This window comes from Cupressus sempervirens, chromosome 8 (genome assembly GCF_028749045.1).
Source record: "Cupressus sempervirens isolate cs-2001-9-10 chromosome 8, ASM2874904v1, whole genome shotgun sequence".
Lineage (NCBI taxonomy): Eukaryota > Viridiplantae > Streptophyta > Pinopsida > Cupressales > Cupressaceae > Cupressus > Cupressus sempervirens.
In genome coordinates, this window is record NC_143125.1 from 801103364 (window position 1) to 801120416 (window position 17053).

A 17053-nucleotide genomic window follows, 5' to 3' on the forward strand; every position below is an offset into this window, starting at 1 on the left:
TAGAAGTAGCCCTTGAGGATAGGCATAATGTGCATGAAAAGCATTACATTATTTATTTGATGGAGGCATGTTGGAAAATGTCAAATTTTTGAGAGATGGATGATTGTTAGAAGAAGTGTACGTGTCAAGGAGACCACTAGTAGAAATAGGTTCATAAACATGATCTTGCTCAAGAGAAGTATCCTCGTCACATGAGTCATTAGAGGTATCAATAATCCCATTATCTATAAGATCTTGGATTTTATGTTTCAACTCAATACAATCTGAAGTACTATGCTTATTCCACCCATGATAAGAATAATAGATATCCAAGAATGGGTTTCCATATGTGATAGACTTAGGCAACGCGATGAGCTTGGTGCCAAGAAGTGTTTGCAAAGTGTCATCATAAGAATCTTCCAAGGGAGCGAAATTTCTATCAAAAGTATGTCTAGAGTCCTCTTGTTGTTTATCAAGTGTATAGCATGCATTCATGTCTTCATCATTGTCTTGGTCAAAGATAGGTCCATCACGAAAGATTGATATAGGCTCAAAGGAGGTATAACTTGCTTGTTCTCTAAAGAGGTCTTTAGATCTAGAAGATGAAGACATTTGATGTCTTGGAGTAGAATATGTGAAACTTGAAGAAGATGACCCATATTTTGTATGTAAAGGTATTACGGGAGATTTATTTAAGAATACAATATTTTCCTCTAATATTTTCTCAAGTTTAGATTTCATTTCTATCATGCACTTAGAGAGATGAAGGAAAGAAAGATCATTTATCTCTTCTAGTTCTTTGAATTGTTTATATAGATCTTGAAAATCTTTAGTAGCATGGAGGATACAATGATCATCTAGATTTGGTTGAGGTCTGGTAGCACAATGCTTGAATCCCATAGTGGTAGATAGATAATCAAGCATGAAGGAGACTAAAGGAAGCTAAGAAGGTGACACAAGATAACTTGATGTCCAAAATAGAGAGGTAGAGTATTCACTTGTCAATATAGTAGAGATATTAAAGTTACTTGTCAAAAAAAGTGTCCAAGAAACTTATGACACTAGTGACTCAAGTGAAAATCTAGGAAAGAAGCCAAATAGCCAAATAAATAGAGCAAGTGGAGTGACAAGTGAACAACTTTCCCAACCCAAGAGTGTAGTCAAGTAATCAAGGTAACCATTTCAGAAAAAAGATAATTAGCAAGTGAATATAGACCATGGCGATAGAAAGACCAAGAGCATTAAGACCAAATAGTTACTTTAAGCATGTTCAAGCACTATAGACATAGCAAAGAAAAGTCAAATGATGAGACTCCCCTTAGCAAGCAACACAAGAAAAATGTTAAGACTTGATGTTTTGACTTGGTTGACAAAGTTTTGTCAATAGTGACAGCATAGGAAGTTTTATGTTCAAAAGAATTTTTTTTCCAAGCATGATAGTGACACATGGAGTAGTTTTGAAATAATCAAGCAAGGGATAAAGCAACCTTTCATGATAAAAGCATATGTGAGGTCTTAAAATAAATCCCTAGAAATATCATCATGTGTATGCTCAAAAGATTTCCACGGGTCTAGCACATTTGAGAACACATCAAGAAATATCTACCTAAAGGACATGGTTCATTACTCAACAACTTGACCCACACTAAGTGCTCCTTTACCTTACACCAAGTGGTTTCCTAGAAGAGATATTGTCTTTGTCAAAAAGTGCCATAAGAACAACCAAGGAAACACAAATGGTGAGTATAAAATCTTGGGGTGATCTGAGTAGTTCTCTAGGATCAATCCTTGCACCAAGAAGTTGAGTGGAAAAAAGGGTAGCTACTAGTTAGAGTGTTTAGAAAATATTTCTATTCATAGCATTCCTCTTGCTCCTAATACAAGACACCTCACCTTGTGATGAGTAACTGGTCTTGCAACCACAAGAGTACCTTAAGCATTCCTCCCTAGTGATCTCCTCATGGTTGCAATCTCACAAGTAATTACACTAGGTAAGACAAGTACTACATCTACCAAAGTTTTGTGTCCTTGATAGCCTTGATATTATAGTGGGTCAAAATATCCAAGTTTTATTTTCCCCACTTCGGTTGTTCCTCTTGGTTGCCCAAGAGAAAGCTCTCTAAAGGATTCTAACTAAGAAAAAAATGGATCCACATTCAAGAGTAAAGATTTCTAATTCACCATGAGGGTGAAGAGCATACTCTCCTATCTTGATTTTTTCTCCCAAACATGTCAAGAAGTCTCAATTAATCTTATTTCTTTCAAAATGCAAAGGCAAGTCAAGATTTTTGATTCACCACATGGGTGAAGAGCATACTTTCCTATCACCAAAGTATCTTAATTACAAGTTTATGTGCCTAGAAAATGGAAAAAAATAGTAAGATGTCACACATAAAATAGAAAAAATGCAAGCTAGTGTTTGGTTTTTATTCATTAGGTAGCCCTATAAACAAGTGTTAGTACCCTTTGTGCATTTGAAGCTTTGACATGCGTTCTTTTTAGCAATGAAATGATAGATCCCTAACAAAAATCCAAGGTTAGAGAATAATAACCAAGTAAGACCTACAACACCAAATAGTTAGCTACCTCAAAAATCCAAGTTATCTTCCAACCAAGTGTATGCAAAGAAAGTGCAAGCTAATCACAAATGCTCTCATTTTTATTCTTTACTTTTGACTTAGTCAACATGATTGGACTTGTTTTCTATGATTTTGGATCCAAAATTAGAAATGAAAAGAAGATACCACTACTAAAAATTAGAGGAAATTCCAAAAATGAAAAAAATTCAGAAATATCTCTTCATTTGTGCCCTATGGAGCCATTTTGTCAAAATAGACTAGATTTATCAAATCATGTTTTTAAAGCCTAATATTACTTCAAAATTCAAAACACAAAGAACTAACCCCTTCTTGAATTCAGAGACCTTTTAAAAAATGTAATTTTTTCCAAAAAAGTCACTAATTTGAGACCAAAAATAATTTTTTATGGAAAATAAAGAAAAACTCATAACAGATGAAAATCAAATCAAAACAATCTCCAAATTGGATGAGGACATTTAGGATGTATTCTAAAGTTGCAGAAAAAATTTAAGAGCTGAACTCGAAGCAGTTTAGAAGATATGCTCAAATCTTTCAAAACTAGGGTTTTGGCCTTCAAACAAATCTGCACAAGGGTTAGCCTTCAAACCAAAGTTAGAAACCTAAAAAACCACTTGATTAGATCTAAGAAGTTGTTGTTAAAAAATATAAATGATAATGTAACCAAAATGAAAGCAAGAAAATGGAGCTAGAAACTTGGTTCTAGCCCTACGGTGAGTACCAAAAATGTGTGTACAAAAGGTATTACACTTCTATAAACCATTATTCTTGAGAATACTCATGAGAGAGGGCATCTCAAGAGGTGGCTTATAGTTCTCTATCTATGATTTGAAAATGTTATGAGATGGTGTATTTCAAATGAGCCAAGCTATGAAACCCTTACAAGGTACACCATAGAATGAGAGATTCAAAGAGTAGAGGCAAGAGTGCCAATATCCATGAATCTAGGATAAAATACAATGCAAATGCAAACTATTCTAAATGAAATGAAAGATAATAAAGAGAACTTAGCTAAAGCATAAAGGAAACTAAGATAAAAAGTATACCATAATGTAAGTAGAATGAGAGCTAAGCTAAAATGCAAAAATGCAAGAATGCAACATAACAATACAATGAGAAACTAAGATTTTTAAATAAGGAAGAGCCCTCCCTTTTAAAAAAAAATGGACGGTAGAGATTAAGAGACAAAGTCTCCAAAATCACCAAGGAAACCTGCAACATAAGAATACAATGAGAGAGTAAGATTTTTAAATAAGGAGAGAGCCATCCCTTTTAAAAGAGGCATAATCAAGGGAGGTTAATACATCTTGAGTGATCCATGTGCACAAGCATCTGAACCAATCACAATTAATGGTTGACTTTTGAGATAGTTTGAAATGTGCAGAGGAGAATTAAAGTTATTTTAAAATAGAAGATTCCTCCCACCTAAAAAATTTGTGCATTCATGTGTAGGAAAAAATGCCTTTTTATTTATATTTAAGATTTGATTATTTATTTATGTGTGCACACTTAGGATAAGTGGGAAGTGGGGATTTAAAAAAATTAAAACGGAGCATGTTCTTTTAATTAAATAAGAGGCTTGGGATAAAGTGGTCAAACCATAGCCTATAATAAAATAAATGGATTTTTGGAGATTTGATCAAGGATAAGCATTAGATAAATTATGCAAAAATACTAGAAAGGGGCTCATAGTCTTGATGGCTATTTTTGGGTGATTACATTGTCCACTCAATCAAACTTGTTAGACTTAATTCTTCTTACTCATTCTTCTAGAATTTTTTAGTGTATTCAACCTTTGCAACCTTAATTAGATAAACAATGCACTATATTATCACTGTCTTAACTAATCTTTGTACTCCTTTTTCATATCCTAACTCAACTTTTTCTCTAGGTACTTTTTTTAAATCTCATTTAATCAAATCTTTCTCATCAATCAAATAAATGATAGTACTCAAATCAACTAAGCAGTTGTCTTACCAATAAGTAACAAGTTTGACATCAGTAACAAAAGAATGATTGAAACACATATCTTATACTTGTATCAATCTATTTTCAATAATCTCCCTCTTTGGCATTGATGGAAAAGAAGTACAACTAGTACATCCAACAATAATACCAAAATGAAAATAATTCCTTGTATTGAAATCTCTCCCTTTATCAATAGCTTTCAACTTCTGTACTGGTCACAAAATTCTATTATGATCAACAGACAATCAACTCATCCTTATGACTCCCTCTTGATCAATTCATTTTTATTTAGGTATCTATCTATTCTTATATCTCCCTCAGTACTATCTCAAACTTGTTAGGTAGATGTATCTCTTTTATCCATTAGGTACATTATCTCCCTTATCTAATCTTATACCTCCCTTAGTACTATCTCCCTCTTGCTAGGTAGATGTATCTCTTTTATCCATTATGTATACTATCTCCCTTTTTGTATAATATATCTCCCCTCTTTGACAACAATGCCAAAGACTTGTCATCTTATCATGTAGATATGAACATTTTCAATTTCTCTCTCTATCACCTATCTTGTGATTGATTTGCAACTCCAGCTCTTTGATTACTTTAGGCATCTCCTAAAGTAAGATCCCCTACATCAATTTGTAGCATATGTCAATCACCTTAGTTGGTGTAGACCACTTCTTGTGCTTCTTAAAAAGCCTTAGATAGGGGTATCACCTCTATTTTACCTCTTACATACTCATGAGCATACTTAGGTAATGCTTTTGTGAAGATATCAATTATTTTCTCTTTTGAATTCACATATTCCATCTTCACCTCTTTATCTTGAACTAACTCTCTCAAGTAATAATAGTTGATTGCAATGTGCTTTGTCTTTGTATGCATCATAGGGATTTTTTGATATATTTATAGCACTTGTATTATCACAATAAGGTATCATAGGTTCAATAATTTTGTCCTTCATACCTTTGAGTAACTATTTGATCCATACAATGTTTTTATAATTTACTATAGCAACAACATATTCAGCTATGGCAGTAGATTGAGATATGCAATTTGTTTCTTGCTAGTCCATGTAACCAACCTTTTTCCTAAGAAAATTGTTCCTCCACTAGTGCTCTTACTATCATTGATATTTCTAGCCCAATCAACATTAGTGTAGGCTCTTAACTCAAACTTCTCATTTTTCTTGTAGTATAGACCATAGTCTTCTATGCCTTTTAGATATCTCATTATTCTCTTAATAATCATACAATGATTCTCCTTGGGATTAGTAGAGAATCTTTCAACTATCCCAATAGATAATGCAATATCAGGTCTTCTATGTACTATATATTGCAATTTTCCAATGATAGACTTGTACAATGTTTGATTCACCTTAGCTGAATAATCATTCTTTAACAATTTGTGTCCTATCACTATAGGTGTGCTTACTAGCTTGGAATCTTCCAATCCAAAAGTTTTTAGTATCTCCTTTACATAATTTGATAAAGTGATGTACATACCATATTCCATCTAATGTACTTACAAATCCACAAAGAACTTGATCTCTCAAAACATAGACATCTCAAATTCTTTCTTCATTTCATTTGAAAAGGATTTACATAAAGTATCCTAACCTCCAAATATGATATTATCAACAAAAATTTTAGATAGTAAAATACCTTTTCCTTTCTCTGTCTTCAAGTACAAATTTCTATTATCATTAGTCCTCTCAAATCCAATCTTCATAAGATAATTGTGAAGCCTTTCATACCATGCTCTTGGTGCTTGCTTCAAACCATAGAAAGCTTTGTGTAGTCTACATACCATGTTTTTGTTGTCAGAATTAACAAATCCTTCTAGCTATTCTAAATAAACTCTTTTTACAATATGCTATTTAGAAATGTAGATTTAACATCCATTTGATAAACCATTTTCATCTAACTTATTTCTATATGTAAGAATTCTTTAGAATAATTGAGAGGGGGGGTGAATCAATTATTCAAAGTACAATGATGTCCAATACAACTTTTTCTACAAATCCTTAATGGAAAATAATTGAAATTATCATGCATGTAATTTAACATTAAACAACCATGAAAAGTAAACATGCATCACACCATAACACTAAGAATTTGATAACCCAGAAACTCTCCAAGAATAAGAAGGTAAAACTGGAGTGGGAATGATACCCACAAAGTAACTGCGCAATCGATTTCAACCACTTCTGATGGTCTACCTTGTTAAAGGCCTACCCTATTAAAAACTACAACACATTGTTAAATGTGACCTTGTTAAAGGATTTAAGAACATTCAACTTGGAATGTCACCCTATTAAAGGATTTACATAGAGCTGTTAGGCTCACCCAAGTCCATGGGATTTACAGTCACCTACTCAAAAGAATCTTTCATCCCTCCCTAAGGATCTCGTATCCTCCTCCTAAGGATCTCTTTATCCTTCTCTTAAGGATCTCTTTATCCTTCTCCTAGGGATTTCTTTATCCTTTTCCTGAGGCTTATCCACCTAGCTATTAAGCTAACCTAGCAATGTAGGGTTTCAATATCTAATACAATGGTAAGAAATTATTAGAAGGGTTTTGACTTGATACAGATTGCAACTTCAACCTTGTAGATTTCAGATCGCTATTCAGTCCTTTTCTTTGCTTGGCTTTCCTCCCTTGTAGTGCTGACAGCTTGTTCACCTTTTAAGATCTATCTACTTGGGTTCTTCCACTTGTTATGCCAATGCTTTCTTTGGTCACTCAATCAATTCAGATTCTTGATACTTTGTTCTTACTCCTCTTGGCTTCTTCACATGATTACACTTATGACCAACTCCCTCTCATGCATGTGTACTTGATCTTTGACTTGTAACTCCTTATATAGAAGTTTTGTTCTTGATTTCTTGCTCAAATCTCCCTCTCCAACTTTAGGGTTTCAACGGATTAGGTAGAATACAATGTATCTATCTCATATCTTGTTTCTATCTAGAAACTTCATGATAAATCCATTAGCATTCACCAAAAATGTTTTACATAGTGTTCTATGCCACTAGCTCATCATTCTTATCTTGTATCTAGTTCATTAAATTCTAGATAACTACCATGTCGGCTCAGATCTGGCAAATCTTTCACTTTTCAAAATAATGCAGCAACTCGGCATCATTGATTTACTAATGCTTGGCACCTTCTGTGTTACTCTGCTTCTTAATATTATTTTCTTTTGCTCGGCACCTATATCTTGCTTGGCACCTGTATCTTGCTCAACACCTAAAGGCTATTCGACATTGACTAGAACTTAGTTAATTCTCACATCATGTGTCTCAGTGTGTCCATCCTCTGTATCTTAGAGTATGTCATCAATGCACTATTTAATCAATGACTTAGTTGATCCTTATACTTCATCACAATATCATAACTTCAACCTTTCTCTAGGTACTCTAGTTACATCTTATTGATTGCCACCTCCTTGTCAATCAACCAATTGATAGTATTTGGATCATTTAAGCAATTGTCATTCTTGCAAGTAGCAAGTTTGACATCAATGACAAAACAATGATTGAAAAATTCTTTACCAATTCCATTTCTCTTCATTCATGATATTTTTCAATCATTTCAAAGAATCTTCCTCTTTGGCATTGATGGCAAAACAAACTAATCAAATGATTAAGTTGATCAACTTAGTTACTACCAAAATTACATACGTTGTCTTTTGCTGATACAAACTGAATCCTTTGTTCTGCTTCTCCATCTAGATTGCTGCATCCTTACTCTGTATTCTTGATCCCTCATATATATCTCCATATATATCTCCCTCTTACATTGTACTGATCAGTTTCTCCTATATCTCCCTCTTTCACATAAATGCCAAAGATGTAGCATCTTTAACATGCTAAATAGAGGCCTTGCATCTTCATATTTTTCTCTCTCTGTCACCATGCTTGTGACTGATCTAGAGTTTCTGCTCCTGTTGTCATCCTCTGCATCATTCTTCTAATATTTCAGTGATCTACTCTTGTTGATACAGGGCAGCTTCTATGTTGCTTTAGACTGCTTGAGTTTGGGGCATTACCCCCAACTTGCCTCTAAGATATTCATAAGCATCCTTGGGCAATGGTTTGGTGAAGATATCTACAATTTATTTCTTTGTGTGAATGTACTCCATCTTCACTTGTTTGTCTTCCACCAATTCTTTGACATAGTGATACTTGATTGCAATATGCTTGGTTTTTGCATGCATTACTGGATTCTTAGATATGTTTATAGCACTTGTATTATCACAATATAGTATCATAGGTTTAGTTACCTCTTCTTTCATTCCTTTCAATAGATGTTTGAGCCACACAATGTTTGTGCAATTGACTATTGTTGCCACATATTCTGCTTTTGCAGTGGACTAAGATGTGCATGTTTCTTTCTTACTAGTTAGTGTAACTAGCCTTTTACCTAAGAATAATGCTCCTCCAGTTGTGCTTTTCCTGTCATCAATGTTGCCTCCCCAATCAGCATTTGTGTATGCATTGAGCTCAAAATTCTCATTCTTTTTGAAATATAGGCCAAAATCATCAGTTCCTTTGAGATACCTCATTATCCTTTTTATTGCCATGAGATGATTTTCTTTAGGATTGGCAAAGAATCTTGCCACTATTCCAATTGCTAGTGCTATGTCTGGTTTGCTATGTACAACATATTGTATTTTTCCAATCATGGATCTATACATTGTTTGATTGACTTTAGCTGATTCATCATTTTTAGATAGCTTATGTCCTATTGCCATTGGTGTGCTAACAGGTTTGGAGTCTTCCAATCCAAACTTCTTGAGTATCTCTTTGATGCATTTTGATTGTGTCACAAATATGCCATGTTTTAGTTGATGTACTTGCAATCCTACAAAGAACTTGATTTCTCCAAACATAGACATTTCAAACTTATGTTTCATTTTTTCAGCAAAACTTTTGCACAATACTTCCTTTCCTCCAAAAACTATATCATCCACAAATATTTTAGATACAAGAATATCCTTACCTTGTTCTGATTTGATGTACATGTTGCTATTTTCATTAGTTCTTTCAAATCCTATTTGTACTAGATACTTGTGAAGTCTCTCATACCAAGCTCTAGGGGCTTGATTTAATCCATATAGAGCCTTGTGTAATTTGTATACCTTATTTTTGTTCTTTTCATCAAAAAAACCTTCTAGTTGCTCTATGTAGACTTCCTCTTCAAGTATACCATTCAAAAATGCAAACTTTACATCCATTTGATAGATATGCCAGTAAGGTCCTTACTCCTTCCATTTTGGCAACTAGAGCAAAAGTTTCTCCATAATCTAGTCCTTCTTCTTGTGCATATCCTTTGCAAACTAATCTTTCCTTGTTTCTTGTGTTTTCACCATTCTCATCTAACTTGTTTCTAAACACCCGCTTGGTTCCAATCACATTCTTATCAACCGGTCTTGAGACTAAGGTCCATGTCTTATTCTTCTCAATTTGTTCTATTTCTTCTTTCATAGCATTATACCAGTCATCATTTGTTATGGCTTCACTTACCATTTTTGGTTCCATCTTACTGAGTAGATATATTTCATTTCTAATTTTATTCCTTGTCATTGGTCCTGCCTCTTTGTTTCCAATAATTTGATTTGCAAGATGATGTCTTTTCACATACTTTGCCAATACAAGTTCTTTCCTTTTTTGAATGTTGTCTCTTTCATAATCTGAATCTTCATGTATATTTTCATCAAGTATTTGTTCATTTTCTTCTTGTTGGCTATTTTTAGAGTCTTAATGAACATTTTTTGTATTCTATAGCTTGGCTTCTAAATGTGTATGTTGTTTAGCATTCACTGTCTATGACTCGACAGATAGTGGATTCTATTGCTAATTGTCATTTTGGGTTCCAACTTCACCATTATTAGGTATACCTTCATAAAAGTATACAAAGGTCTTGTATTCTTCTATTTTCTTGGTGTTCTCAACACTTTGAACTTATGCAAGCTCATCAAATTTCACATTTGTGCTTTCTACTACTTTGTTAGTGTTACCATTCAAGCACTTATAAGCTTTGCTTCTAGTAGAATAACCAAGAAATGTGCCTTCCTCACTCTTTGCATCAAACTTTCCATTCCTAGATTCTTTATATATATAGCATTTGCATCCAAATATTTTGAAATGTTTTACATTAGGAGAATGCCTATACCATAATTCAAAAGGTGTTGCATTTGTACCTTTCTTGACTTGAATTCTATTGAGTGTGTAGACTGCAGTACTTACAGCTTCTCTCTAGTACTTGAGTACAACATTTTTCTCCATCATTAAGGTCCTAGCATAGTCAATAACTAATCTATTCCTTCTCTCTACTATACCATTCTGAGGTGGAGTTCTGGGTGCTAATGTTTGCCTTTTAATTCCTCTTTCATAGTAGAACTCTTCAAATTCTCTTGATGTCAATTCACCTCCTCTATCAGATCTGAGACATTTTAGGCTTTTTCCAGTTTCTTTCTCAACTTTGGCCAAGTACCATTTGAACATTTGGAATGCATATGATTTTTGTTTTAGGAACATGACTGTCATCATTCTTGAATAGTCATCTACAAATAGCACTATGTATATCTCACCTTTGTAGCTTTGTACTTCAATAGGACCACACAAGTCAATATGAACTAACTCTAATACTTCATTTGAAGTATAAGTCTTTCTTTTGAAATTTGACTTGGTCATCTTCCCTAGTTGGCATTCTTTACACATGGTGTTATCAGGCTTTTTCAACTTTGGTAGACCTTTGACTTTATTCATTTTGTTGATGCTTATCAGATTGTCAAAATTTACATGACATAGCCTCTTGTGCCATAACCATACATCATCAGTTTGAACAATAAGACAAGAAGCATCTTCCATGTCTAGGTAAAACAAATTACTCTTAGTTTGATCACCTTTTCCTACTAGCCTTCCTTGAGAATCATAAATCTTAGCAACTCCTTTTTCAAATTCAACCTTATATCCTATGTTGCCTAACTATGAGACACTTAACAAGTTATAATTTAGGCCTTCAACATAGTATGCATTATCACATGATATATTTTCAGTAAGCTTGATACTACCTTTCCCTTTGATCTGACATGGTGCATTGTTACCAAATCTAACACTATTTCCTTCATATTGAATAAAGGTAATGAACTTACTTTTGTCTCTAGTCATGTGATGAGAGCATCTGCTATCTATGATCCATCTATCATTCTTGTTCATGCCAGTTACCAGTGTAGTTACTTCATCTTCATCTGATTCATCTTTCATAGCCACATAGACTACTTCATCATCATTTTCGTCAAAGTCTTCTTCAAAAATGTAGCATCTTTTTCCTTTACCTTTGTAGTCCTTGTTGTCCTCTTTCTTTCTCTTGAAGTTTCTTCCATCCTTGTAATTTTTCTTTTGTGTGCATCTAGCTGCAACATGACCAACTTCATTACAATTGAAACAAATGATTGGTAGCTTATCTTTGAATTTTCCTCTTCCTCTATGAAATCTTCTTGCTAGTAATGCCTCCAATTGGTCCACATCATCTTCATCAGTGCTGCTATCACTGGATACATATTTTCCTTTTCCATTCTTTTTCTTTGTTTGAACCTCCTCGTTGTCTTTCATTGTCATCTTAGCTTTGAATGCAGATTGAAAATTTTCTAGCTTGTAATTGTCAAAGTTGGATAGCTCAAAAGTAGTGAGTCTTCCAATTATTCCTTCAAATGCCATTGTGTTGCATGGTACACACCTTAGCTCTTGGATGGATGATACTCTTATAGCATAGATAGGAAGCAAAGTTCTCAAGTATTTGCTACATACTATTTCTTTTGCTAACCGTCCTCCTAAGCTTCGTATAACACTGACTACTTCCTTCATTCTTGCTCTGTATTGAGCAACATTCTCTCGTTCTTCCATTTTCATATCATCAAATTTTCCTCTTAGGCTTTCTCTTCTGGATCTCTTGACATTGTCATCTCCTCCATAGATTCTTGATAATGTATTCCACATCTGATATGAAGTATCACATCCTTTGATGTCATCATACTCGGTATAACTTAGTGCTGAAGCAATATCTAACATTGCTTGATTTTGCTCCTTCTTCTTGCTCATGTCATCCATAGTGAGGGGTCCTGCAAGGTCTACATGATCAACTGTGATTGAGGTCTGTGCATAGTCACCTATTGATATGAGGTGTAACTTTATCAGACTTTTCCATGCAACAAAGTTGTCTTTGTTTAGCTTGGGAACTTCTCTCTTGGACATCTTGATCTTCCTATTGCTAGTACCTTGAAACAAATCAACAGTGAGCTCTGATACCAGTTGTTAGAATTCTTTAGAATAATTGAGAGGGGGGGTGAATCAGTTTTTCAAAGTACAATGATGTCTAATACAACTTTTTCTACAAATCCTTAATGGCACATAACTGAAATTATCATGCATGTAATTTAACATTAAACAACCATGAAAAGTAAACATACATCACACCATAACACTAAGAATTTGATAACCCAAAAACCCTCCAAGAACAAGAAGCTAAAACTGGAGTGGGGATGATACCCACAAAGTAATTGTGTAATTGATTTCAACCACTTCTGATGGTCTGCCCTGTTAAAGGCTACATCACATTGTTAAACGTGACCTTGTTAAAGAATTTAAGAACATTCAACTTAGAATGTCACCCTATTAAAGGATTTACATAGAGCTGTTAGGCTCACCCAAGTCCATGGGATTTACAGTCACCTACTCAAAAGAATCTTTCATCCCTTACTAAGGATCTCCTATCCTCCTCCTAAGGATCTCTTTATCCTTCTCTTAAGGATCTCTTTATCCTTCTCTTGGGGATTTCTTTATCCTTTTCTTGAGGCTTATCCACCTAGCTATTAAGCTAACCTAGCAATGTAGGGTTTCAATATCTAATACAATGGTAAGAAAGTATTAGAAGGGTTTTGACTTAATACAGATTGCAACTTCAACCTTGTAGATTTCAAATTGCTATTCAGTCCTTTTCTTTGCTTGGCTTTCCTCCCTTGTAGTGCTGACAGCTTGTTCACCCTTTAAGATCTATCTCCTTGAGTTCTTCCACTCGTTATGCCAATGCTCTCTTTAGTCACTCAATCAATTTAGAGTCTTGATACTATGTTCTTACTCCTCTTGGCTTCTTCACATGATTACACTTATGACCAACTCCCTCTCATGCATGCACACTTGATCTTTGACTTGTAACTCCGTATATAGAAGTTCTATTCTTGATTTCTTGCTCAAATCTCCCTCTCCAACTTTAGGGTTTCAATGGATTAGGTAGAATACAATGTATCTATCCCATATCTTGTTTCTATCTAGAAACTTCATGATAAATCTATTAGTATTCACCAAAAATGTTTTACATAGTGTTCTGTGCCACCAGCTCATCATTTTTATCTTCTATCTAGTTCAAAAATTCTAGATAACTACCATGTTGGCTCAGATCTGGCGAATCTTTGAATTTACAAAATAATTTAGCAACTTGGCATCATTGATTTACTGATGCTCGACACCTTCCATGTTACTTGAATTCTTAATATTATTTACTGTTGCTTGGCACTTGTATCTTGCTCGGCACCTATATCTTGCTTGACACCTAAAGGTTGTTCGACACTAACTAGAACTTAGTTAATCCTTACATCATGTGTCTTAGTGTGTCCATCCTTTGTATCTTAGAGTATGTCATCAATGCACTATTTCATCAATGGCTTAGCTGATCCTTATACTTCATCGCAATATCATAACTTCAAACTTTCTCTAGGCACTCTAGTTACATCTTATTGATTGCCACCTCCTTATCAATCAACCAATTAATAGTATTTGGATCACTTAAGCAATTGTCATTCCTACAAGTAGCAAGTTTGACATCAATGACAAAACAATGATTGAAATGTTCTTTACCAATTCCATTTCTCTTCATTCATGATCTTTTTCAATCATTTCCAACACTATATACCCACTTGGTGCCAATCACATTTATATCTTCTAGTCTAGGAACTAAGTTTATGTGTTATTCTTTTCAATTTGTTCAATCTCTTCTCTCATGGAATTACTCTAGTCCACATCTTATATGGAATATTTAACTAATTTATGTTCATGCATTCTAAGAAAATATGTATCATTTCTCAACCTATTTCTTGTCATTGCTCTTGCATTTTTATCTCCAATAATTTGTGCACCAGGGTGATGTCTCTTGACATACTTTGACAATCTTGGTTTTGATCTTTTTTCCTCATTTGGTGTACCAACTTCTGAATCACTATGTACTTCTCTATTAGGTAATTCAACATCTCTTTCATGTACACTAATCTCAAAATTAGAATGTACCTCAACTTCATTTTGTAACTTAACGCTTTATTGTAGCTCAATTCCTGAATGCAACTTGACATTCATAGTGTGTGACTCAACAATCACTGAAACTTTCTCTTGATTTAAAACATCTTCATTAGCAAGCATACCTTTATAAAAGTATATAGATGATTTGTATTCCTCTGGTTCCTTCATAGATTCACCCTCATGTACTTTTGTATGTTCATCAAATTTCACATTTGTACTTTCCACAACTTTTTAAGTGTTAGTATTTAAACACTTGTAAGCTTTACTTCTTGTTGAATAGCCAAGAAAAATACCTTCTTCACTTTTCTATATCTAATTTACCATTTTTGAGATCTTTGAGAATATAACACTTGCTTCCAAATGCCTTAAAATATTTTACATTGGGTGAGTATCCATACCATAGTTCAAAAGGTGTTGATTGAGTACCTTTCTTGACTTGCACATGGTTCAAGGTATAGATAACTATACTTATAGCCTCTCTCCAATATTTTAAAGCAACATTTTTCTCCATCATGAGTGTCCTGGCAAAGTCCATTACAGATTTGTTCCTCCTTTCAACAATTCTATTTTGTGGAGGGGTTCTAGGAGTAGATGTATGCCTTTTGATTCCTCTTTCATTACAAGATATCTCAAACTCATTTAATGTAAATTATCCTCCTCTATCAAATCTCAAACATTTTAGACTTTTACTTATTTCCTTCTCAACTCTTTGTACCACTTAAACATTTGGAAGGCATCCGATTTCTATTTCGGAAACATAACTATCATCATCCTAGAATAATCATCAACAAATAGCATAATGTACTTCATCTTTATATCTTTTCACATGAATTGGTCCACACAAGTTAGTATGAACAATCTCTAGAATTCCTTTATAGGTGTGAGTCTTACTCTTAAAACTAGACTTTTTCATTTTTCCTAACTAACATTGTTTGCAAATTATATTGTCAGGTTTCTTCAACTTAGGAAAACCTCCAACTCTTCTCATGTTACTGATACTAATCAAGTTATCAAAATTAACATGGCATAACCTCTTGTGCCATAAGCACACATCATCAAATTCTACAACTAGACAAGTAGCATCATGCATATCAAGATAGAATACATTACCTCTAGTCTAATCACCTTTCCCAATTTGTTTTCCATCAGTATCATATATCTTAGGAATCTTATTCTCAAACTCAACCTTACAACATAAGCTATTCAATTGTGACACACTCAAAAAATTATAGTTAAGTCCTTCAACATAATAAACATTGTTACATAAAATCTCTTTTGTTCGTATGATAGAACCTTTTCCTTTTACCAAATAGGGTGCATCTATTAGAAACAATAGTCCACCAAGATAAATTAGGGTGGGGGGTGGTGAATTATTTATCTAATAATTAAACCACTTGTCTTCATTAAGTAAACTTAACCATTCAATCAAAGTAAAAAAAATCATACATAGATGCACATAGACAATTACACTAGATATGTTGACTAGGGAAACCCTTGATCAGAGTGAAAATCTCGGTGGGAACTATGCCCACAAGATAATGTACTAATATAAATATTCTTTGTTAGAGGATTGACCTTGTTAGGAGTTTGTTACAACATTTAGTATAATGAGTCCCTATTAGGAGACTTTGAATCCCTATTAGGAGATTCCAACCCTATTAGGAGTTGTAGTATAATGTATGCAGGAAGAGCTCACTATTCAAACAAGTAATTTATTGGTATCTTCTTTCTTCCTCTATACTTTCCTCTATCTTGTCAACTAGACCAATTACTATCAGACCTTGTAGACTAGGTCATGAACCTTGGATCCAAATACCAAACCTTGGATCACTCAAAAAAACCTTGACAATGAAGTTTCCTTCACTTCTATACTGCTCTGTTCAACTTTGCATGCTTTGTTTCTTTTAGAACATTTACAATTCACATATTCTCATATCCTCACATATCATGATAAAGGAAAATTTTCTTCCTTTAAACTAAGTCCATAAAACAATTCCTAAGTCGAGTGTTAGTCCTTCTCAACTAATTATTATAGGACCTCATTGAGAACATGTTACACTTAATGATAACATAAACTTCTACCTTGCAACTTGAATAACTTTTTGTACACTAAATATTGTGACCAGTGAGCTTAGCCAAATCATCTTCAACATGT